Genomic DNA, 25,832 nt, shown 5'->3' on the forward strand with positions numbered 1-25,832 from the left:
GTTTATCTAAATTTTACTATTTCTTTTTGTTTTATGATGCTACATAAGTAATTAAATTGCTCTAATCTCAAATGTTTTCTTTGAAAGTTGTTGCAATTAAACTTTTAACTTTTTAAAGGAATTAATTTGCATTGGTTTACATATAATATCATTCAGGAGTGAAGCCTTTACAGATACATAAGACCTCTTAATCCATTTTTTATTCCTCATTCTTCCCATGCCTCCTTCCATTTCTTGATCCTTTTCCCATTTGAGAAAAACCCATTTTTCAACTGCCTTTATCCTACTTTCATTTTACTCTCTAATTATATTTTGGTTTTCTCACTGAATAGGAACCAGGCTACATTTAAACTTGTGTCTGATTTACGTCACATAATTTGATGGCCTCAGATCTTCCACTTCTCTGCTGCACCGATCTTGCTTGTGGAGCACAGACTGGTTTGTACATTTAATACAAGAAAATGGAAACTTAGCAACCGGAGAAAATCTTCCCCAACACTGAAACACGTGGTGAATTTGTTAAAAGTCTGGCAGAAGATATGGAAGAGGAGCAAGCATTTTAAAGATGGAGAAACAACGAGGAGATGGTTGCATTATAAATTCTGCTTCAGAGCAAGAACGCTGAGGCAGTGATTTGAAAAGGAGAAAAGAATATCAAGGCTCTCTGTGCAGACTGCAATGCCAGTGTTTCAGTCCCAGACAGCAGTGGCTCCAAGCCCATACTGAGGATCAGCGCTGATATTGAAGCAACTGGAGAATGCTGAAGAACATCATCCCCACCTTGAAAGAGGGCCTGCAATTGCCACCACTCGCTGCAGCCAGCCAGCTCCTGCTCGAACCTAATGCTGTTGGGTGCTTAAAATACCACACTGTAAAGGAAGAGACTCTGACTGCGAGTTGAGACTGATAATTCACTGAAGTCTGGCAAGAGGATTTACTGCGCTCAAAGGTGCTAAAATCAGAGAACTCTGAGAACCCCCAGACAACAATCCAGCTTTTCCAAGAATGCTGTCCTCATTCCCCTGACAGAGTTGTTCTTATTGGAGCAAAGCTTGATAGGGTTGTAGAGTGCATAAAGAACATCCTTGACCTCATATCTGAGTTTCCCATCAAAGACGTGCATTACCTTATGATACCAGTTTTTACGATGAAATTTAGGATTATTGTGGTTTTATCATGACAGCCTATAGGATTTTCCATGCGGGGAGAGTGGTTTGGACAGAACGCCTCCTGGTCGGGGTAGGCGTCCCATGCCTCCCTCCAGAAGAGATTGTGACATGAGCCCTTGTGGGGACTACCACACCTTTTTCATGGTTAAGGTGCCAGGGTGGTAGCAGAGCTCGGAATCTTCCTCTTCCACCACCACACCACCTAGGGGAGGATTTCTAATGGCCTGTGATCCAAGAGAAAGACCTGGAGACTGCTATGACGGCATAGTTGGTTGCAGTACTGATGAGACTGGAGACTCTGTAATAGATACATGAAGCTCAACAGAATGGCAGATGATGCACAAACCCCAGGATGGCTCTGGATATGGTTATTCTTATTCAGGGTGTGGCCTATATGGTGATCTTGGTGAGCCTGTTATTACTACACAAGTAACTGTTCCCGAAGATTTGACTGGGTCTATTATTGGAAAAGGTGGTCAGCAGATTAAACAAATATACCACGAATCAGGAGCTTCCGTCAAAATTGATGAGCCTTTAGAAGAATCCGAAGATCAGATCATTACCATTACAAGAACACAGGACCAGGTACAGAATGCACAGGTTTTGCTGCAGAACAGTGTGAAGCAATATGCAGATGTTGAAGGCCTCTAATTCAAGATTATTATTATTTTTCTTTGTTATAGTGTAACAGTATTCTGGAAAGTTTTTCTAAGACTAGTGAGGAACTGATGGAGTCCTGCATCTTTTTTTTTTTTTTTTTTTTTTTTTTAGATGTTTCTGTTTAAAAAGCAAACATTCCTCTGCTTCATAGGTCTTCTGAATTTGAGGTATAGTTAAATCTTTGCTGTTCACCAAAATGTACTGTCTTAGTCCTTAAAAATAGGATTAGTGGGGAAAGCGGGCAAAAACTGACATTGAAATTTTAAAACAACAGCAGAGTAAGTGTGTTTTATTTTTGGTTCATTGCTGGTTGTTTAAAAACAATTACTCCCCCTCCATGTAATTGTTGTGAGCATCTTGCTTTATATGGTCACTTTAAACATTCAAGGTGGGGAGGGTGTAGGGAGGAAACTAACAACAGTCCAAATGTCCCTGCATCTATTCAGAGCAGTGTCGGGAATGTAATGCTCTTTTGTAAGAAATGTTTTATGATTTTTAAAATAAATTTAGTGAACCAAAAAAAAAAATATTATGGTCTCAGGATGCATCGATTTTCCTACAAATGACTCAAAATAATATTTTTCATGACAGTAATAACCCACTGTAAGTACACACTATTTTTTCTTTATTCTTTTTTTGTGAGTGTATAGGATGCTTTTAATACATACTGGTTATGAATTATGCCACTATAAACATTGATATGCATGCATTACTATAATATTACTATATGATATATTTCATTCATTCAAAAAGATATCTAGAAAAAATAGTAGGATTCAGTATAATCTCTAGTTACAGTTATTACAGAAATGTTAACATTGATTTTCATAATGGCTTACAAATTTACATTCCCACCAACAATGTAGAACTGTTCTCTTTTCTTGCAGCCCACCTCTACCCAACATCTGTTTCCTTTTTACCCATGTCTCTATTGGGTTTTTTGGTTCTGTTTTGTGCTGAGTTTTGAGGATATTTATAATCTAATGTCTTTGCTCCTATTATATATAACGGTTAAATTGCTTCACTGTGATATAATTTGGATGTAGCTAACTATAGGTCTTCACAGTAATTCCAATATTTGACCTCCTTGATTATTTTGGTAAAAAACATAAAATATAGTTATCTCAGAAACCAAGTTCTCTTTATTTTTTTTTCATTTTATTTAAAAGGAAAAAGAGAAACAAAACAAAACAAAGTGGTGTAAGGCTACAAGTAATACAGAACTACAAAAAAAAAAAAAAGTAAGAAATCACCAGTTAATAGATTACACATTATCATCTTAGAGATAGTTGCTCAAGTCACAGTATCAAAGCATACAAAGTGGACATTCAAACAGTGAGACTGCAAACAGTTGTATTCAATGACCCAATCAAAAACATTGATATGGTCATCTATTTAACACCCCTAAATACACTTGCAGTTGTATCCTTTAGAGAACTTTTTTTCCCTCTCTTTTTACAACAAAATTTACACATTTGGGGTTTTATTACTCCTTAGTTCTTATTACTTTTTTTTTTGGAAGAAAATAAAGTCAAATATGGCAAAACAAAGCTATCCGTCAAAACCAAGGATAGACATAGCACATGATGTAAAAACAGAGTACAAGTTATCACCAATGGTTACCATAATGCTTTTTGCTTCCTTAAAAAGAATTGTCTATCTCATTAGGTATTATAAAGTTGAACAAAACAGTAGTGAACAAGACCAATAAAACCTAAACCTTGTAAACATTACAGGACTTTCAAAGAAGGTAATAGTCAAATCAGAATGGGCAGCATAGTGAATCTTATTGCCTTCAAAGTAGTTGCCTTTAAATGTACTGTTGCTAATCTTACAATGGCAATCTGTATGTTGGTTTAGGGAGAAATAATTATGTGACCCTATGAAAATCAATTAAATTGGATAGAGTAGTACTGTCTGAGACAAATAAGATATTAACACAGAATGAGTCAGTTATGTACGTCAGTCCTAGAAAAGAAACTATTATGATGTAAACATTAAGATGATCCGAATATTCATTTACAGCTAATATGCGCTAAATGCAGCAGGTATAATTCTGTTAATGGTTGGAAACAATTCAATCATAATTTTACAGATTTAACCATCAGAAGATAAATAAAACTTGATGATTAAGCTATTTGTGATTTAGGGCTTGGGAATAAGAGAATGCAAAAGGAAACTTCGAACCATTAAAATCTCTGGTAAGACAGAGAACAGAGAAGTGGTACAAAGAATCATGTTAGAGAATGGAAGGATATTTATAGAATTAGGTAAAAAAGAAAAATAAGAAACAAAACAATAATAGTTAGTGTACACATATATACCCCACAGACACACACACATACACACACACACACACACACACACACACACATACACACAAAAGAAACCCAAAAATAATAATAAAAAGAAATATTTAAGAAAACAAAGAAAAATGAAAGAAAAAGCAACAAAGAACTTTCTTTGTGATTTCAAGCTTGTGGTTATTTTCCTATAATTTTATAAGTGCCCTTTGTACATATCCTTAGTGTTTTTGTTCTGAAAAGATGTTGGACTCATGAGTCTTTTCAGCTATTGAGATGATCATGTGATTTTGTCCTGGCCTCTCTATATGTGATTAATTACATTTATTCATTTGCATATGTTGTACCATTCTTCTACTGAATAGGTTGAAGCAAACTTGGTCATATTGTATGATATTTTAAATTATTTATTGCATTCTGTTTACCTGTATCTTGTTGAGGATTTTCACATTTGTATTCATTAAAAGGATTGATTTGTAGTTCTTTTTTAGCTGTATCCTTTTCTACTTATAGAGTCCGAGTAACAAAATACTTCAAAAATGAATTGCAATTTCATTAAAGATTGTAAGGAGTTTGGTGTTAGATCTTTATTGAAGTTTTATATAATTTAACAGAGAATCAATCTGGAAGTGATTATTTTTGGTAGGTTTTTATGATTGTTTTGTGATAGATTAACTAATGGTCAAATTGTAACACTCTGTTGAAATAAATTAGCATGTTTCACAGGTGAGAAGGCCCACCTGAGGATTGTTGTCAACATCATGAAAGGAGAACTAGAGGGGAAGATGATGTGCTGTTGATTCTCACGGGGAAGCGTGTCACAATGGTTTTCTTGACATGAACTCAGCTGGTCTAGTCAGAGGAGCTCCACTTCTCCGTATCACTGAAGATGATTGTGGTTCTTTTCAAGGGAACTCTAGTCCTTGCCTTGAGCCTCACTTACCTGGTTCCAGTGCAGATGCCCCGCCCTGCTGGCACAAACATTTCATCCTGCTTGCACAGACTTTCTAGCTTCTTGGACCTTTGGGCCTTGCTAGTAGGGATCCTTAATACAGACTTGCATGAGACATCGTGGGCTCTGAGCTTCCAGCTGGACTTGCGGAGGACACTACTAAGGAATCCAAGCCTCCAACTGAATTCGTTGGGTCTCTTGTGTGTGGACAGATCTCCTGCACAGGAGATATTTGACCTTTTGGGTGAATATTATAACATAATGCTGTAAATTATGTGTCCTGTATTAAATCTTTCCCTTAGTAAATGTTGACTACAACATGCTTGAATTTCATGTCCTGCTATTATATTATGCAGGATTTTGAAATCTTTTTGCTTCAGCTTTGGTAATTTATATATATAGAAATTATGCAATTTCTCTGAATTCTTCAGCATAGACTTACAAAATAGTTGCTAATCATCTTTTTTTTTATTTTATTAGCAGCAGCAGTCATCACTATGAATGCATATTTTCTAGTTTCATCAAGTTGGGCTATCTCTGTCTCTGTCTCTCTGTCTCTCTGTCTCTCTGTCTGTCTGTCTGTCTCTCTCTCTCTCTCTCTCTCTCTTAGATTGCCTAAAGATTTATCTATTTAGTTTATGTATTCAAAGAAGCCACTCTTCGATTTAATTCTTTGTATTGTATAGGAACATAAGTTCATTGATTTCTGCTCTGATCTTTATAATTTTCTTTATTGTACTAACATTGGACTTCAATGGCTATTTTTTTTTTTTTTTTTTTTTTTTTTTGTCCTTGAAGTACATTAGGTTACTCATTTGGGCTCACTCTGTTTTTTGTGATGCAGACTTTCTAGCAATAAACTTCCTTCCTAAGACTGCTTTTATTATGTCCCATAAAATCAGATATGTTGTAATAGCATTATTGTTCAGTTCTAGAAACCATGTTATTTCTTCTTTAATCCATGTTATATGTGTTTATTATTTTTGATTCGATGCATAATTTTTGTTTCTTTTGTCATCCAATTTCCAGTTTTACTGGGGTATGGTCTGATAACATGGCAGTATAGTTTCAATTATTCTACATTTATTTAAGATTGTTTGACTGGCTAGTATGCAGTCTATTTTGGAGAAAGTTTCATGTGCTAATGAGAAGGCAGCATAAACTGTTGTTTTAGAACACTACAGATATCTATTAAGTACATATTTGAAAGCTTTTGTTCAACTCACATTTTTGTTGAATTTTGTCTATTTGACCTGTCTTTTTTGTGATATTGAAATATATAATTGTGACTTAAAATAACTTTCAAAAGTTCTAAATATGTATTAGAAGTTTCTTTACTTTATGTAGACATTAAAATTCTTAATGTTTGAACAACATAAAATACTAGCTTATTATTGAGCTTAGAAAATTGTTTCAAAATTACTCAACTTTAAAAGTGATAGTAAAATTCAGTAGGTGTAGGAGAGCATGTCTTAACCTAAAAGATGAACTCAACAAAGACATGTTAATCCAGGCATTATTTGGGTTTTTCTGGCATAGGCAGTTACAGTAACTCATTCAGTGTTAGTAGTAAGCCTTGTGAGTTCTGGTGTGACCTTTAAAATCTATTTCTCTTGTTATTTTATTGATATATATTATACAATAATTGTAAAGTTCTAATTTAGATTGCTCTAAGAGGGGGGATCCTTGCATAGTCCCATTTGTGGGATATCACAAAAATCTCGTGGCATCAGTTCAGTGAGTAGCTGTCTCACACATCAAACTTAGCTCAGGGGAGCAATTCAGACTCAAACTCACTGCATTCTTTGAAGTTTAAGGAAGAGTGTTACAATATGGAAAGGAAGAGAAGGAATCCCTGTCATAAACGGGGATATTAAGGAACTTGCCCTCTGACAGCAGGGCCTGGTTAGTTGCATACAGACTCATCCTGGTGACAGAACATTTCCTGCTTCTACAGCAAATATAAGATTCCCACAGGTAACTGTCTGCGTACCTTGTCTAGCCATGCACTGCAGTGTGAGCATAACAGAAGGTTTGCTGTGATTTCTGCCAGTGCCACTCTCTGTAAAGCAGCTGCATCCACACAACTGTCTGGGCGGGAACAAGTTCTTCAGGTCCCTCCACATTACACACACTATACACTCTGAACCCTCTTCTGTGTATACATTACCTTGTGAACAGTTAGAATATCACCATTATGGCCCACAGAGACAGTGCTTGTGTCTTTGACTCTGACACAATATAGTGTGCCAAATCCACTAGTAACAACCATAAAAGTAATGGAAAGACTATGCCAGCATTGCATAATGTGTGTATCACAATGTAAATCATCAGGAAAAGCTCCGTAATAAGAAGGCTATCACCTAAAAGTGGTGGAAATACCTGATCCATTGTATGCAAAAATGTCAGCATAGGAGCAAAACACATTTTAAAAAAGGTAATAAGACACTTTCTACAAATAATAGCTCTTCAGTAATAGAGTCTATAGAAATAAAAGTGGATAAATTAGGTAACTTTTCAAGAGAATACTTTTTTACAAAACCAAATGAGATTAAAATTATGTATATATACACTGCAATAATTATGAATACATTGCTGATTCTGAATGAGAAGTGCAGCAGAGAGGGACTTTGTAAAAATCCAAACAGAAATCTTGCAAATGAAGATTTAAGTGAACAAAATAATCCACAAAAAGGACAAACAATGGAAACTGCAAGAGATATTATCAAACTTGAAGGCAGGTCTTTTTGAAATAACACATTTAGAAATATCTGCAATAAATTATGAAAAGACCATTCAATATATTTAATACTTTCAGAGATTAATCATTGGCAGCACTGGAATATTTTTCAAGTGAAGAGAGAAAGCTGAAAAATATAAGAAAACTATTCAGTGAACTAACAGCATAAAACTTTCTCAATGTTTAGTAAGTCATGGACAATTGTGCAAAGGAGGTTTAAATAACCCCATTAGTGATGATTAGGAAATATAATCTCCACAGTGTATTATAGTCGTGGCCTTAAAATGTAGGACAAAGGAAGAAATTATCATATGGAAGAAAAGTCATTTGAGGTGAGAAAGTTAGATATCCACATGTGGAATATTAAAAGTACAACTATATCTGTCATCCTGAACAAACATTCAATCAAATAAACCAAAGAGCTTACTGTAAGGCCAGAAATTATTTTATTGGTAGGAAAAAATGCAGGAGAAAAACTTCAAGACATTGGTCCAGGCAGTTATACTTGGATAGAAGGGAGAATGCATGATATAAGTTTTCCTGTGTGAGCTTTATTTTATTAAATGACGTCCTTCTGTACCATACTTTTTGCAGCAAATGACTTGATTTTATGGCTGTGGTAGGATGTGGATGTAAGGTATGGCAGGATGTGAATGTGTGCAAACAGGTGATTAAACACGTGACCAATACATACTATATTCTTAGTAGAATATAATGCAATAGAAGTAGAATGCAATAGAAGTACTCAAGTCAAAGTGTAACAGTTCTGCTTTTGGTTTGTTTGTCTTTGACACAGGGTTTCACTAAACAATTCAGGCTACCCTTGAGCTCACTTATAGCTTAGTTTGGCTTCTATCTCACAATACTTCTGTCTGCCTCTGCCTCATGAGTGCCAGGATCACAGTTGTGTTCCCCTATGCCCAACCTAAGGATAAGAATTTTAAATAACTCTGAACAAGCTGCCAAAATATTAATGTAAATCAACATAGTGCTTTGTTATCCAAAGAATCATGTCAAATAATTCTTGTAAATTGCCCCTTTATTTGTGATATTTTCTTACATATCTAAGTATAAAGAGATACTTTATTCAACTTAATTTGAAAAAAAAATGTATCTTTAACTTTCATAGTTTCCAAATAAATTTAGATATGTGTGAACTTCAAGATATGCACAATATTAAAATGTTAATTTTTAAACCCATAGTTTTACAAAGCTATAGACAATTTTAAATTCAAGAATATTTGTGTTTCATGCAGTAGATACTGCTTTCACCTTTATACACAGGTTCAAAGGAAGCAAACATAAAACAAAAAATGGAAAATATATAGAAAAATTCCTATGTTAATAAATTTTGAAACAATGTAAACAACAAATTGCTTGACAGACAACTTAAATGGCAAAATTAAAAAGTGTATAAAATTTAAATTTTTTCTCTAATTGTTAAATGTTTTATAGCTATAATAATTATATTCCTTTAAAATGTATTTCTGAATGATTTCATCTGCAAATTTATTCTAATATTTTAATAAAATATATCATATAGTTTACTTTGCTACTTTTAGTACTAAAAAGGAATGCTTTCAACTCATCTCTACTTCTAAGACCCTAAAAACACAACATGAAAATCTGTAAATGAAAAAATGTACAGATCAAAATGCCTAAAAAGAATGAATACAATATTTTGAATTATTTTAACAAATATGATTTACAAAGCATTCTAGACAAAGAGATATTTGAATATTTAGAAATGCAGGTTCCCAGAATATTAAAATGAATAAGAAAAAAGAAATAGGTCCTATAGATGATAAACAATAGATTACATATAAATAAAATGCAATAAAAGTTCTCAAACAATTATAAACAAAGGATAAAGAAGGGACTCTTTGCAATTTGAGTTGATTATAACAATACATGTAGATAAATGATAAATTATTGAACACGCCTCACCCTGAATTAAAATTTGTCAAGAATATTAAATATTAATGAGTCTTTTTAACATTTTCTTTTATATGTTAGCCAGTGCAGATAAAAAATATTAACTCAAAGAGATGTTTCCTAGTACTAACAGATTATTGTTTAATGGAATCTAAATGAATCTATAATTATAAAATCATTTAAATCTAATAATAGCAAAGAATAGAAAAATATATGAAATCAATTGTGTTAAATAGAAATTTAAAAATATATATTTAACAGTGGTATTAAAATAGTAACAAATAAATTTAAATGAAATATGCGAGACCTTTTGTTTAAGAATTAAACATTAGGGGATGGGGATTTAGCTCGGCAGCATAAGTGCCTGCCTTGCAAGAAGGAAGTCATGAGTTAGATACTTGGTGCCCATAAAAAAAAAAAAAAGAATTAAACATTGATTTTTAGCTTTCCTATTAATGATATGCTGATTTTTTTCCTTGCTGAACATTTTTTACATGTCACAGAAATTATTATTTCAATTGATTTTTTTCTGGTCATTTTTGTGTTATTTGCAGAGTCAGAATTTTCTTCTGAGCTGTTGTTGAATTGATTGGCAAGTTCGGTCCTCTCAGGCTTGCTTTTATGTTTTCTTAGGGAGGACAAAAGAAGCTTAAATCTGAGACTAGTTTTCCTCCTCTGTCCAGGTAGCACTTCCCTGAGTCCATCACTTGATGTGTTATGCATTATGTCAGCATTCATTGGTATGATCACGGTCTATTACCAGTCCTAAATGAAGTTTAGACAGTTTATTGCCAATTTTTGTGGCTTTTTTTCTATATTTGGCATGCATGTATGTGTGTCTATATGTTTGTATGCATGTATGTATGTGTATGAATTTGGAATCAGTACTTGGCTGACACACTGAAGCACTGAAGGAGACAACTTCCGCAGATCTTTACTGATTTTTCTGTGTGTACCTTTTACTCATTTATTTTCCAATACTTCATATTTTGTCCTTCTTTCTTCAAATTCCAGTCTTTACACAAAAATATAATTAATATTCTGGCAGAAAATTTCTGGATGAACATTTGGGCATCATATCAAAATATTTAACTACATTCACAGACTCTTAATAAATCTAATTTCAGGGCTGAGGATTTAGCGCAGCGGCATAAGGCCTGCCTTGCTAGCATGAGGTTGTGAGTCCAATCCCCAGTTCCAAAAACAAAGAAGTCTACTTTCAAAAATATAGCTTTAGGAAATGTGTTGAAAGTTATAAACAAAAATGTGTATTAAATATTATATATAAATTTAAAATTAGTGAGTATTCCCTGTGCACAATGGTAAAAAATTAGGAAGTAACATTTTTTTTTTTTTTTTTTTTGGTCTCTTTTTTTATCGGTACCAGGGATCGAACTCAAGACCGCACACTTTGCAAGGCAGGCGCTTATGCCACTGAGCTAACCCCAGCCCCGGAAGTAACATTTCTTTCATAATAGTATGTTATATTTTGCATAAATAGCACAGGAAAAGTATCAGTATAGTGTTAAATTAATAACAATATATATTTCTGAAAATATGATATTTTATATACACAAATAGTCTTCTTTTTTATAAAATATTTAATAAGTATTCAAATATAACTTCTGCTTTTGAAATGAGAAGTGTCTCCATGATGAGTTTTAAGCAGAAATCTGTAATTAGGAAGAGAAAACAGCAAAAAACATGCCAGCATTAAATCTATTATCAACATAGAGGATGTGAAGAGAATATAAACATAGATATTGAATCTACTAACACACTGTAACAAATAATTATTTAAAACATAAAACTGAAGAAGCAGAAGGCAAGGAATATTTTCTTGATAATTAGTAGTCATTTTAAGTTTAAAAAAAAATCTAGGAGGACCTGTAATCACTGTAAATATCTACAGAGGTTTTCTAAATCTACTATTATGTATGTTCGCCTAGAAATGAGTAGTGTATTAACACAGGCCCTTGATCTGTCATGTTAAGGGTGGTGCAGACATGATTGTAACTACTTCTAATGTGTTTACATTCAAGAAGCCATTGTCTGCCCAGTGAAATGTGAATGTCTTGTTTTCTGATACTTACCTGCACCTACAACAAAATGTGTTATTTCTTTCTCTGCTGTATTGTACAACTTCATGTTAATCACAAAACAGAAGCAGCTTTTCATAGCTGACATAAAGTACCCTATATGCACAATTTATAGAAGTAAAGGTTTGTTTTTGCTATGGTTTCAGAAATTTCTTTCCATAGTTATCTGTCTCCAAAGCAGAAATAACATGGTAGAAGAACTTGATGGAGGAATGCTTCTCACCCCCTGATAGCCAGAAGCGATTCAGGGAATCAGACCAAGAGAAAGTCCAGAGACTAGGCTTACTTATGCACTCATTAGCCACCCAAATACCCAGAGAAGTCCTTTACTGATCCTCTGGCTATCTTTTAAGCCAATCAATTTAACCATCCAGCTTAAATGTCACATTCTATTCCTACTTAACTCGACATCCAAACCCATCTTCTTAAATAGTACTTAATCTTCATATGAACACAAGGCTATAATTTTGCCTAATAAAGATACACCTAGCCTATATACAACCAGAATGCACTGATGTTCCCCCCTAAAGTTTTAAGAGTTTCAAACTTCCAGATCCAAAGCTTCCATATACAACTCACAGAAAAGTCTTAGCATTAAACCACTGAAAATACAAAAAATATGTTATATATTCTTAATATAAATGGCACTGGGTACATATCCCTATTCCAAAAGAGAGGAATAAGGGAAGACAAAATAATTGAACCAAAGCAAGACTAAAGCCCTTCATAAGGGAACATGTAGGCTTTGAAAGGGCTTAGGTGGCACCGTCCTTTTGAGTTGCAGTCCATATGGCTTTTCTGTGGAGCTCAGTTTGCTCACTGTTTGTGGTTTTCCTTGGCAGAAAAGATTCCACATCCAAGGCATCTTGACAAGTAATAGAATTCTCTGTGACTGTAACAGCAATGGGTGGGACCTTGCTGATTCTTAGGATGCTTTTCAGGCATTTGTATTCCTTTCCAGGTTAAAATTACTGTACTTAATTTCTTTATAATTGTGCTAACCTTTTCTTCAACCATGTCGCCTACAATCCCAAGTTTACCTGAAATTTATTTCTGGCCAAAATTAAGTATTCAAAATTTGTCTGCTCTGTTCTCTGAGAATCTGCTTTACATCCCAGTGCAAAATCTTAGCCTTACGTATCTGACTAAAAGCAACCAACAGAATGAGGCTGTAGGCTCAGTGTCTAGTTGCCTTGCATTTTGTTTCCACAACTATTAGTCTGTCTAGTGCCCTTAAACTCAGGCACTCGCAGTTTCAGGATTTAGGGAAAATATAGTTCTGTCTTTCTGTGTGTTTCTCTTTCTTGCTTTATTTCTGGCTTATTCTTTCTTTCTTTGTTATTATTTCTTTCTTTCCTTTCTTTCTCTTATCAGAGTATAACATGCATGCCATTTGGCCCAATTCCTAAGCTTTTTTTCACAAATAAAACTCATGAGCGTGGCCTTTACTGTCTTCAGTTCTATAGGAATTCTAATTTTCAGAGCTCTAATCAGAATTGCCTTTCAGGCATTACCATTCTGAGGCTTCTTTATCTGAAATTTCCAGTCTTTCCCGGTTCCACCCATAAGCCAGTTCCAAAGGTTTGTGAACCACACGGACATGTAAAATCACAAGATGACTCCACTCTTGGAGTACATTTTTACACTATCAGCTTTTTGTTACTTGAGCCAAGTATTTTATACGTATATGAGGATGGGCTTCCTTTTCTTTATTATTTCAGAAGGATCAGCCCAAGGTCAGCTAGATCCAAAGAAAAGGTAGGATGGCCGCATGGCTTGGCAAATGAATGCTTCTCTTCTCATGTGGACCACAACCAGAGAAGGAGAACAAATAAGAGGAAGAAGCTGGGACTAGATACCCTATGGAAAGTCACGCTGTGTCTCCACAAACTCATGTGTGTATTTTGTCTTTCCTTTGGCTTCTCATTGGTCACAAAAAGTTACAATGCAGCTTAATAATCACACCTAGCTTTTGGAGAATCTAGAAAAATGTAGACTCTTTAAAATACATTCTTTTTCAGTTTTTTGGGCTCAGCTTTGAAATAACACTAAGGTTAAAATGGTAGTTGAGTGAACCAATAAAGTGCTATGTTTTACGTTTAATTCATAGAAAAAAAAACGTTATGCTGTTTGCACATTATCTTACAATAAATACAATATATACAAAACTGATGCGAAGTGATAGTTTAATATACCTAATGGTAAACAATAAGTCCTCAAAACCCATTCCTTTTCCATCCATCTCAATAACACGATTGATTTTTTAGCTTACCTTGTTTCTTTAGGAACTACAGAATTCCCTACCACACACTCATCCTGGCTGTCCTTCCTTCACCTACAGAATTACAACTTGATGATATTTTTGTCCTTTAAATAATTTTCCTTGGTTTCCTATCAAGTGAACTTATAGATAAAATATGTAGTCACACATTAAATTTTGAAATTTCCATAGTAGTGTACTCTTTTCATTTATAATTTATAATGATGGAATTCATTCTTGTCAATAAATATACTTTAGGTTAACCAATTTTTAACATTCCTTTTAGGTTTTGATTAAATAGTTTAAAAACATCTGTTTTAATCTATTAGTCCATTATTGGATATTTGAGTTTTCTGTCTATTGGATTTTGCTCTTAAAATATTACTGCTAATTTTCTTCAAATGCAAATCTTATGAAAATATGGTTCTCAAAATTGAAGTGGCTAACCTGTAAATTATTAAATCAAATTAGTGACCATAACCATTATTTGAAACATTAAAATGGAGCATAGGAAAATAAGCATAATCAAAAGATATGAGAATGAAATGTCACTAGTAATTTTTGCTACTTTTTAAATAAAATTTATTTTACTTGTATGTGTACCAGAAAGTGGAAATGTATTTCACTCTGAGTACTTACTCAAACATTTGAATATAGCTACTATAATAGAAAAATATAGGTTGAAAAATTTATTACCTTAAGTACTGAAGTATTTTTAACTATGTTGAACTTGTAATGAGTATAAATTTATTGCCCTAATGAAACAACATATAACTAATACACTACAATTAACATTCCATAGTTCCTTTGACACTTAATCTTGGTGATTATTGTCATTTTAAAATTTTACATAATACTTGATTGTGATTATAATCAGTGTTACACATTTTAATAAGGAAGCAATCCTATAGTTGTTTAGTTGGCAATTATGATTCCTTTCTTCTGAATGCTTTCTCTCTATCTATATATTATAATAAATTGTTTTACATTACTCTATTTTTCCTTTCCTCTGCATTTTTGAAAAGTTGTAAAAATCAGAGTACTACCTATTCATCAATTAGATGCAGGTGTATAATACTCTCTATACAAGTTTTGGTTAAACCAAAATGACACATCCTTTACATGGTAACTTACTGTATGCCAGGAATTTCACTTAGAGAAACTAATTAATTTTTACGGTCTATTTTCTCTTGTTTGATTAATAATAAAGATTCTGAATTCACTAATTTTTTTGGTTGTTGAAGTTGCTAATACATCTTGAAAACCATACTATTGATTTACAACATACTTCCAGTCTCACTCAAACCCAAGATCTTTTGTTTTATTCTATTTCAGTTTTGAGGGAGACTACAACTCAGGAAATAGCACAATATTGTAACATTAGATTAGCCATATCTTAAAATTTCTAAGCACAAATTGTCATGACTCAGTAGTTCTGTGCTGAATGCATGCCTAGTACCTATAGCACATGATTGTGGAAAAACCTGTAAAATAGAGAAGCAGTCAGCATCACTGCTGAGTTCCGCTATTTTCTCTGATGTGTATTAGTAGTCAAACATACAATCCTGTGGGTCAACCATTTCAAATTCAATTGCATGATTGTAATGCCTAACAGTCTTTATCTGATTATCCAGGAAAGTAGATACTGGGTCTGATATACATGTCCTGGAATAATCGCTAATGATACTAGATATAACATAGGTGAATGTGCAACAATTTCTGGAGTTATTGATTTAAAAAGAGTATAGAATATCCCAGTTAAGTAACAGAACCAATTATCATTTTCTCATCATACTCGATTTTAGCTCAGTGTTTACACATTTGGCCTCAATAATAGTATTTTTACTAAGATAAATTTAGTAATTTTATGTTTTTCAAGGAGTGAAATAAAATTAATATTTTATTTTTAACATAAAACTTTTGAAGACATATATGTGCAACACTATGGTGAATTATATTCTAGAATAATGATTTTGTGCAAAGTACTCGCTGGATAATTTGATAATAGTCATACAAATTTCTTTTCTTTTATATGACTAAGGAAAAAATAAGATTCTAAGAAAAATGTGGAAAACATAAAAAAGAAAAAAAAAAAGAGTAACAGAAAAATGAAAGGAAAAGAGTATGCTATACCAAAAACCCCTTTCTGGAAACCAGGGTTATATTCATTTCTAAATGATGTGATCCTGTCACTGACTTTTTGAGTTTTATGTATTGCATGTGAAATATATGTATTATTATAATTCAAAAACTCAAAAGAATTTTAATATTTTCTTTGGCATATCAGCAGAATTTGCATCTGTTTAATGTATATTTAAATTCTACTTGCATTCAAGATTTTTTTAGATCTTTATAGTGCCTATTCAAAAACATGAAATAGGTAAGGTAAGACACTATGAGCAAGAGTCAGTACAAAATTCAGAGTGCATTTAAATGAAGATTTAATATTTTAAAATTTATAAGATGAAATTAGTTTGTTAAATGTTTAAGTATTTTGGAGATAAATCTAACCATGAAATTTACTTCTTTAATGGACACCACAAAAATGAAAAATACCTCAAGGTCTCCTTTGATTCAACTAGTCCTCTTCTGCATATTTTCCCAGAGTTGAAACCATCATACCACAGCAGTAAGTGTGAAGCCATATTTATAGCAGCACAATTGACAATAGCCAAAACTTTGAAACAACACAAATGTCCATTAACTGAGGAATGGATAAAAAAGTGGTATTTTTATACAATGCAGAATATTACCAAGCTATAAAGAAAGATAAACTCAAGGATTTTTAGTTTAATGAATGCAGCTTGAGACCATACTCATAAGTGAAATAAATCTGGCTCACATGTGTAAACATCGTATTGTCTCCGTATTTTATAAAACTGAAAGAGTAAATAGAGTCCAAAATATATTGTGAAAGTAAAAGATGAAGAAACTGACCAAAAGGAAAGAACAACTAGGATGAGAGAATGGGAAAAAATATATAATAGGAAATTATACTACTAACCTCTTGTTAGCTCATCAAAAAGAACAGTTTGTGTTTTTATTGTTTGATCATATTTTCAAGCCTACATCTTTAAATCTAAGGAACTGCTTTGAAGATAACAAATGCAATCATACTAAGATCCCCTATTGTTTTAAAATTTTGTATCATTATTTTGTCATTGTCATTTTAAAAGAAAAAAAGAAGAAATATACAGAAAGAGTTATTTGAAATAAATGTATTTCCCTTAGCATTATATTCTGATAATTTAAGAAATTCCAAAAATAATATGCAGTAAAAAATAAATGGAAAATTTGGCAAAGTCATATTGTGATGGGCATTAGCATTCTCTTAGACAGTAAGGGCAGTGGAACACAAATGGAGTAGAAAACACCAAAATGAATTCTGCTGCATAACCACCCTTTAAGGATCTTATAAAAACTGTTCTGTGTCCTCTAATTGACTATTGGCTGAAGGGCACATGGAACCTGTTTGTTAACCACGTGAACACTATGTAGTTTGAACCCTGAAAAGTATGTAATCTCCTATATTAAAGAGATCAAGTCATTTGTAAAACGGGCCAAGTTCTAATGTAAATCCTTTAAAAATCCCTAGACAGATAGCCTTTGTGGTTATCTGGCTCAGAATCACATTTAGTTAGTAGGAGCTCTACCTCACTGTCTTTATAGCTTTTAAATAAGTTTGCTACTTCCACAGTTTTGTATCTTTTAGATAATTTTGTTTGCACTCTACTTTCTCTATCTTCTCTATCCTGAATTCCATTCTTTGTTGCTATGGATGATCTTGGCATTCTGGTATCAACATTAGAAAGTTTTGACCAAATTGAAAGTAAATAAGAAATTTGACAAGCAAATTATTCTATGTCATTAATATTTAATATTAAATAAGCTAAAACAATATATCAAATACCAAGTCATAAAGTTGATTCAATATAATATCTAGACAATGCATGATAAGAAAGTTTAGAAATACCATGGAAATTGAAACAATCAGCTTTAAAGACAGTTTGCATCAATTCTTAAAGTTGAACATAAAGATAGTCCTTACTAATATTATTTTGAGTCTAACCTGTTATTTTAAAAAGACTCCGTGATACTTCTAAAAATAATAGTCTTTTATTCAAGGCCACTGTAATAGGCATAGGGGCTGCTGCAAATATGCCTCACTGTTAGGCAAATAGATTGGACTCAACACTGAATACAGAATTGGCAAGAGGAAGAAGAGCAAGGGACTCTGGATGCAAGAGGAAGAGGAATTCAGGCAAAAATAATCTAGAAGAATTTCGTATTCCTAAGACCTGAGAGGTGATCAGATATCATCCTGGAAATAGTGGAAGATGAGACATCTGAGCAGATATTGATGGTAAATGAAATTAACAAGTAATTCTTATATTCACTTGATAAAATGACATTGATATTATTTACTAGGAGAACCAAGATGATGGAGTGGTAAGCAGCAGAGAAAGCCTCTCTGAGATTTGTCATCCAGATTCTGGAATATAGCAACATAAGGAAGACAATAAGGAGGAGAGTGGATCATCCCTGGACTCAGGAAGGGTCTGAAGTGAGAATTGAAGCCCATGGGATGTGGAAAGAGAGAAAGTTCAGTGAAGGAGGAGGAGATACCTGGCAGAGCCTTCTCCCTGAGTCAGGACTCACTGTGTGAGAGGAACCACTCAAACCTGTGGACATACAGTTGTTGACAACCTCAGAGGCCTCCACAGAGAGAAGCAGCAGTGGAGGGGAGCAGTGGACATGACGGACTGCACTAGCTGAGGGTGAGGGCTGAGGGTGCAGTCAGGGAGAGAGCAATTGCCAGGAGCCATCTTGGAGAGAGGCCAGATGAGAACACAGCTCAGAGTGGCTTCCGGCTCCATGTAATGGCTCCCAATAGGATTCAGAAACATGGAAGGTGTGCGGACTGCAGGCTGAATGAGTCAGGCCTCAGCCCTCATGGCCAGAATACAGCCTGAACTTTAGGGGGAAAAGTATTCACTGAGATTATGCATTACAATGCCATAAAGCCACTGCTGGCTTGCTGGGATACACAGATCTGGTCTCTGTCTCCACACATTCTCTACTTGTGAAAGTAGAGATCAATCTGAAAGTGGACTTTTTCCTCCTTTATCTCTTGTTTGTTTTTCATTGTTGTGGTGGTGATTTTTTTCCATCATTTGATCTTGATTTTATAGGAGTGTGAAGGTGGCTTCTAGCCTTTGTGATTGTTGTTCAGTACTGTTATTACTTTTATCTTTTCCTTCTCTCTTTCCCTTCAGAGTTCTTAAAATGAAGAAGATATATTTTACATAATAAGATGATCATAAGCCTTTCAGGGCCATGTGTGGACTGTTACAGTTGAGGAGTACAATGTCTCTCAAGTCTCGTATGTTCACAGGCAGGCCTTCTGAAAGCAATTGTAGGGAGGAGAACTCCATGTATCCAGTAGTTGATTCATTTCTGTGTTCATAGCAAAACAGATGTTTGGGAGGTAGAGTTTGGAAGAGATATGCCACTGGAAACATAATTTTTCTTCCTTACTCTTCCTTTCTCTTGCTCTCTGTTTTCCATGAATTGAGCAGCTTTCATTGACATGCTCTTCAACTAGGATGATTTTGTGTTGGAAACAAACACGGACATAATTATCAGGAACAATGAGCTAGATTAAATGTTTCCTCCTTTAAGCATTCAGTTATGTTGTTATAGTCAGGAGAAAACTAATTCAGATACCACAAAACAATCTCCTATCATTTTACAAATCCTCAGGTTTTCCCCAGTGATTTGAACATTGTTCCTCTCCCATTTCATGAACTACAGTTAGGCATACTATGGTTGTACTGAACACATATAGACTGTTTTCTTTTTTGTACTTTGACCACAATATGGTACAACTCTTTGTGCAGCATTTCAGTTTATTAAATATTATGGACAGAGTGGAGATAAAGTGTATGGGAAGATATGCATAAGAGTTATGGAAATAACATGTCATTGTATGCACAGACTTGAACAATCACAATGATTCTACCCACTGAAGAACTTTTTCCTAGGAACTACCATCCAGAGACAATGACAGCCAGATGTACTAGAAATACAAGTGAGTAAAACAAAATGAAAATACAAAACAGAGAAAAGAAATAATATAAATGGAGGCAACTCAAATATTTTGGAGTATGTCAATGAACTTTCTATATGACAAAAGTATTAATGACCTGCTTCCACAAAAATTTCATAAGTAGATAAAAAGAAATGAAATTGAGAAAAACAGCAAGTGGCATAGGATTATGTAGAATTTGATTTAATTTTGTAAAGCTCAAATAAAAAACAAAAAAATCTATATTTTGTTTTGGATTTATACATACCCTGGATTGAAACAAATAATTTTTTCTATTAGTAAAGGCAGAAAGAGGCTAACTCACATGGACGAAGACTAACAGAATCTTTTAAAAGGTTAAATAGGTCAAGGCTAGGGAATATTTTACTGACTTCAAAATACCACAAGCAGCAGAAATTTCAACCAAAACTAACTTAGAAATAGAAAATTAATGATTTACAGGAAAAGGTCAACATACTGACCAAACTCTATCTTCTCTTTACAAGTGGATGGTATTTCCTTTTATGTTTCAAAACTATTACATGTTGCCAAAATGCTTTTAAAAGTTATATTAAAGAAATATAGTTCTAGGCTTCTCTACTCCATGACAGTATAAGAGAGGATGAAGTTTAGGCTGAATTGAGTGAAGATACAGGTATAGGTGTAATTAAGTGTTATATAGATATAGATATAGATATAGATATAGATATAGATATAGATATAGATATAGATATAGATGATATAGATATAGATATAGATATAGATATAGATATATTAAATTAAGGCAGTGGCAAAACAAAACAATATGTTTTCATTCTTTTAATAACAGGGACAATTTGGATATGTATTATATACCTATGTATAATATATATCTTTTTGTTGTTGTTGTTGTTGTCGTCTTTTTCGTTTTTATCGGTACCAGGGATCGAACTCATGACTGAGCTTATGCCACTGAGCTAAATCTCCAGCCCCTGTATAATATATATCTTGACACAGGTTTTGAAATTGGTCTAGTGTATGAATTAGTTAAGAGGACTTATTTACAAACTTTAGAACTTTTCCATTCATGTGTTAGACATTTTAATATATCTGTAGTATATTATAAAACTTGAAAGAGAAAATAAATGATTTATATATTATAATTTTGAACTATAACATTGCAAATGTAGGAATTTGATATACTTCAAGGAAAAATCTTGCATCACCAGCACACCTTTTAATGTTGCAATTATTTCTGATACACAGTAGATGAGTAAATTGTATTGGATTTACAAAAAGTCTTATTTGATTTCAAACATGCCAAAATAACATTACTGTTTTTCTACCTTGGTAAATATATTAAAAATTACATTTTAAAATCTGTACTACTTTTTCTGGAAACACTGATTGTTTCTTAAGACAAAAAGTACCCAGTTTTTGAAATACTCTAGAAAAAAATCTGATTATTAAATTCAATATACACAGGCGTTAATCATCTTTTCATAATAGTGTTAACAGCACAAATATCTGATTTTCTTTTAGCCTACGTAAGAAGCCTAGTTAATAGCATCAACACATAAGTAGAATGAATACTTTTTCTCACCCTCGTATTCATAATCTTGCTGGGGAATTTTTAAAAGTCTGTATTTTCCTAAACAAGATAATATCTTTTTTATTAAATAGTAATAGCAGAATATATAAAAGGAAACCCAAAGAGATAAACTGATGTGCATCAAAAACCCTGTGAAACCATTCAGAGAGAAAAATAATCATAGTAAGAAATTTCCTAAATAATTAAACACTGCTTGGTTATAAAATCATTTTTGATTTAACAACTAGGGAATTAAAGCAAATATATAGTAATTTAGAGATAACAAAATACATAAAGATAAATTGTGTTTGTTTTAAATGAAATACTATTGTTTCCATTTGCAGGTATTTAAAATATTAGTGGTGATATGTGCTTAGTATAATAACAGATTACTTCAACGAAAGTTGAAAAACTTTTATATCTTAGCATTATTTCTAGTACACAAATGTTTCAAAATGAACTTTATTATCTTTTAAAATATATAGCAAGCATTTATTGTTAATTATATTCACTGTATATGATGTTTAACTACCCGTACATTGTGGACTTGTTAAATTCAGCTAATAGGAAGTGTCTCTAGAAATAAATACAGCTTTCACCATTCAAATAAATGACAAACATTATGATACTAGATCCCTAAGTACAATTCACACCTTTTAAAGGATATTTACTGAATATTTATCATGTATTTTCTTGGAAAAAATAACACATCATTTTAGCTTTTAAGAAGCCCACCAAGTCTATAGAGGAAAAGAAGAAAAAGGAAGAAAAGAATTGGTAGAACAATAGCTACTTAGCTATTCTCTGTTGATTTCTCATCCTGAGTTCTTATTATTTGCTGAACAAATGGCCAATTGTTGGAGTGAGCAGAGCTATTCAGCTGCACTAGCTACTACCACCTGCTGCAAATAATTAAGTGTGATTATAAGGTAGTGAAGAGGTGGCAACATTAGCTTAACAACCTGAAATTCTTGATTTGAGAGAATGCCAAGAATTCCAGGGTATTCAACCACCAAAGAAAATAGTTGAACTGTTTCATTAGGTTTCCAAACTAGGGTATTTATGCCAGTGCTTATCCAATCAGGTCAGCTAGTGAATCAAGTGTATTTATTTAATCTGATGAAAACTCAAATCAGCATAGAAGTCAAATCAACTGCTGTAATACTGCTAATTCTATTTTTGTCTAAGAAAGGATTTAAATTCATCTGAAAGACAAAACATACTCAGTTTGAAGTAGAAATTAATCTTCCAAGGTAATTCCAATATAAATTTTATTCAAAAATTTCAAAATAATTCTGAGTATGGTTATCAGTAGTCTTCAATTTTTTCAGAAGAAAGTTATTTATTCTCTGAATGTAAATTTTATTGAAACAATAAAATAATCAACTACTTGTAACTTATTGATGGTAGGAATGGACTTTTTAAAGAAACATAAATACAGATACAATAGAAACGATGAATTCGATTTTCACAGTTTCAAATTTTTTCTCTTTGTGGAGTAATAATTAATATTTTCCTGATTGAGTTGATTATTGTTACAAAATTAAAGATTAGAATTGTAAAAAGGTAAGAGAATTAAGAGATTATATGTGTTGTAATCTAAGAAAATAGCTTCATTATTTTGTGTATTATTGCAAACCTGCAACCTGGCTTACTAAATGTGTGTGTTTTTTTTTATCCTTTTTCCCTAACTGATATGTTAAGTGACCTAATTGATATGTTGAGCAATACACTCCTCTGTAAAGAATTGCAAGAATCTCACCTAATTGATATGTTAACCATTGTTGCCCTCTACAAATTACAGAAGTTGTGCTAAAACAAGCTAACAAGAGTTGTTAATCACTGTTAGGCGCCCCTAATTCTCTGCTAAAGAGCTAAAGAAAACTAGGATGGCCCACTAATTTACACTTGTTTGAAGTAACTTGCTTGTGTGCAGGGAGATTTGCATATGAGTTTAACCCTTTACCTGACCTTGATTCCCTTCCCAGAAAGATAAAAAAAAAAAAAAAAAAACATAACCGCCATTTTCTGTTCTGTATGGCACCTTATTGTCTCCCTCTCCCCTTACCTATCTATCTATCTATCTAGGTCATAAAGAATTTGGGTTTCTGGTGACCTCTTCCTGACCCCGTGATGATCTGTCATAAAATGAGCCTCCCCCAATTTTAAGAACTGTTTAGCTTCAAAGAAATTACTGGGAAATACTATGGCCCACACCCCAATCGGTGCTTTCCTTTTGTTGTGTATGCATCAAATGAATTAGATTTCAGATCTTTTTAAAACTTAAGTTTCAGCTTCTTGTAACTCTTGACCCCTTCGTACCCAGTAGCGAAAATGAGCTGTCCTGGGATAATTAACTCTCCACTTTCTTCTCCACTTTCTTCTCTGCAGATGTGCCACTCCAAAATAATGTCAGTCTGTAGGATGGGAGTAATTTGAGAAACACCAGGAACTCCTGAGATTGTCAGAACTAAGTGGACAGCTATACAGTTTCCAGATTCGGGTCAACAAGTTTGATGGCTCTGAAGGTTTCTTTGTTTCTCCCCCAACCCCTTTTCCTCCAGCCTCTTTGTAAAGTCTTCCCTTCAGTCTCTACCACGCAGTCTCCAAATTGGCTCCCAGAAACTTGTCGCCAGGCCTGAAAATAAAGCCTTTGCTTCCCAAATTTCAGTCTCTTGCTTCCTTGCATTTTATACCGGGGCCCGAGTTATAACAATATGAATCCAAAATACACTCACTTTTAGCTAAACTGATTCCAAAAATTTAATCTAAGATCTTTTTACTAGAAATTATTCAAGTAAATCCTTTGATTCTTTTATGTATTTTATAGAAGCAATGGTTATTGATGGCATGAAAAATACAAAGATCAGCAATGTATGTGAACAAGATTTCAGGTAATGACTCCATTACTGATTAATTTAACAAATAAAACTTTAAAAGCATTTTCGACAACTACCAATGTGATATTGAAATAAGTGATTGAAATAGTTAGAAATGCAACTGGCCAGCAATGATAGAAAATTATCATATCTGAACTAGACATTTAACGAGACAAATGGGCAGCATACAGGGAAAGAAAAAAAGGGAAGGAGGAAAGTAAAAATAAAAGAGGAAAGGAGATCAAATTGGAGGGAGGTATCTGAGAAGAAAGGGATCAAATAAAGATCAAGGATCCTTTACTGACACAGCACTACAGCAATGAAAAGCAAGGTTCAAGGCAGATTTTTGATATGGATGATTTTAAAAAATGATGCCTGCCTAAAAGTTTCTCTTAGAAAACTCCTGAAATTTATGAGCGGTGTCATGTGTGCTTCTTTTCTGCATGACTTTTATTAGATATTCTAAGTGATCTCAAGGGTTAATTTAGTAAAATATTTAATACACCTTAATATTTATAGACTTCCACAAAGCATGTGAATATTTACTAGAACTGAACTTAAAGGGGATAGGATATGGTACAGAATTTTAATTTTTAATCTAGCATCTCAAAAATACATGTGGTTTCCAGACAATATTGCTTCAATAAATTCACTTTACACTATGTTATTGTTTAACAATTTTTATGGTTTTCACTTTTCATCTATAATATATAATACAATCCTTGCGCAAATCTGAAAAGTACAAAGAAATAAAAAGTAGCAAATGAGAATTTTGATTCTAACTTTGTACAGGATACTGTAATCAATATCTTAATATTAATATAGCTCTTCTTACATACATATATTCATATAATTGACTTTATGAATAAAATTTGGATAAAATTTGAGTTCTACATGTAGAAATTGACATAGTGGTATAAACTTTTAGTCTATCATTTTCTCCAAAACAAAAACTAAACCATCTGTTATTCCCTTCATGATCAAAATTCAGTTGTGCTTGTTTCTATTTACTTCTGGTTGTGCATGTATATGGTATAGTATATGAATAAAAAATAATGCTCTCACCAAGTCCTGTTTAATTACATTTGAGAATCCAGCAAAAGAGCTACAGGAACCCAGAAATAGTGATGTTTTTTAAAGGTTCTACACAGTGATTCCTGGACAGGAGATATCTCTC

At 33.1% G+C, this 25,832-nt stretch overlaps 1 pseudogene; it reads left to right on the forward strand.

The window, feature by feature from the left end:
- Positions 1-461: 461 nt before the first annotated feature.
- On the forward strand, positions 462-24,384 carry LOC100715034 (heterogeneous nuclear ribonucleoprotein K-like; annotated as a pseudogene).
- The last annotated feature ends 1,448 nt before the right edge of the window (positions 24,385-25,832 follow it).

Source organism: Cavia porcellus, unplaced genomic scaffold, assembly GCF_034190915.1.
Source record: "Cavia porcellus strain 051 isolate PalLab524CR breed Dunkin Hartley unplaced genomic scaffold, mCavPor4.1 scaffold_15, whole genome shotgun sequence".
Classification (NCBI taxonomy): domain Eukaryota; kingdom Metazoa; phylum Chordata; class Mammalia; order Rodentia; family Caviidae; genus Cavia; species Cavia porcellus.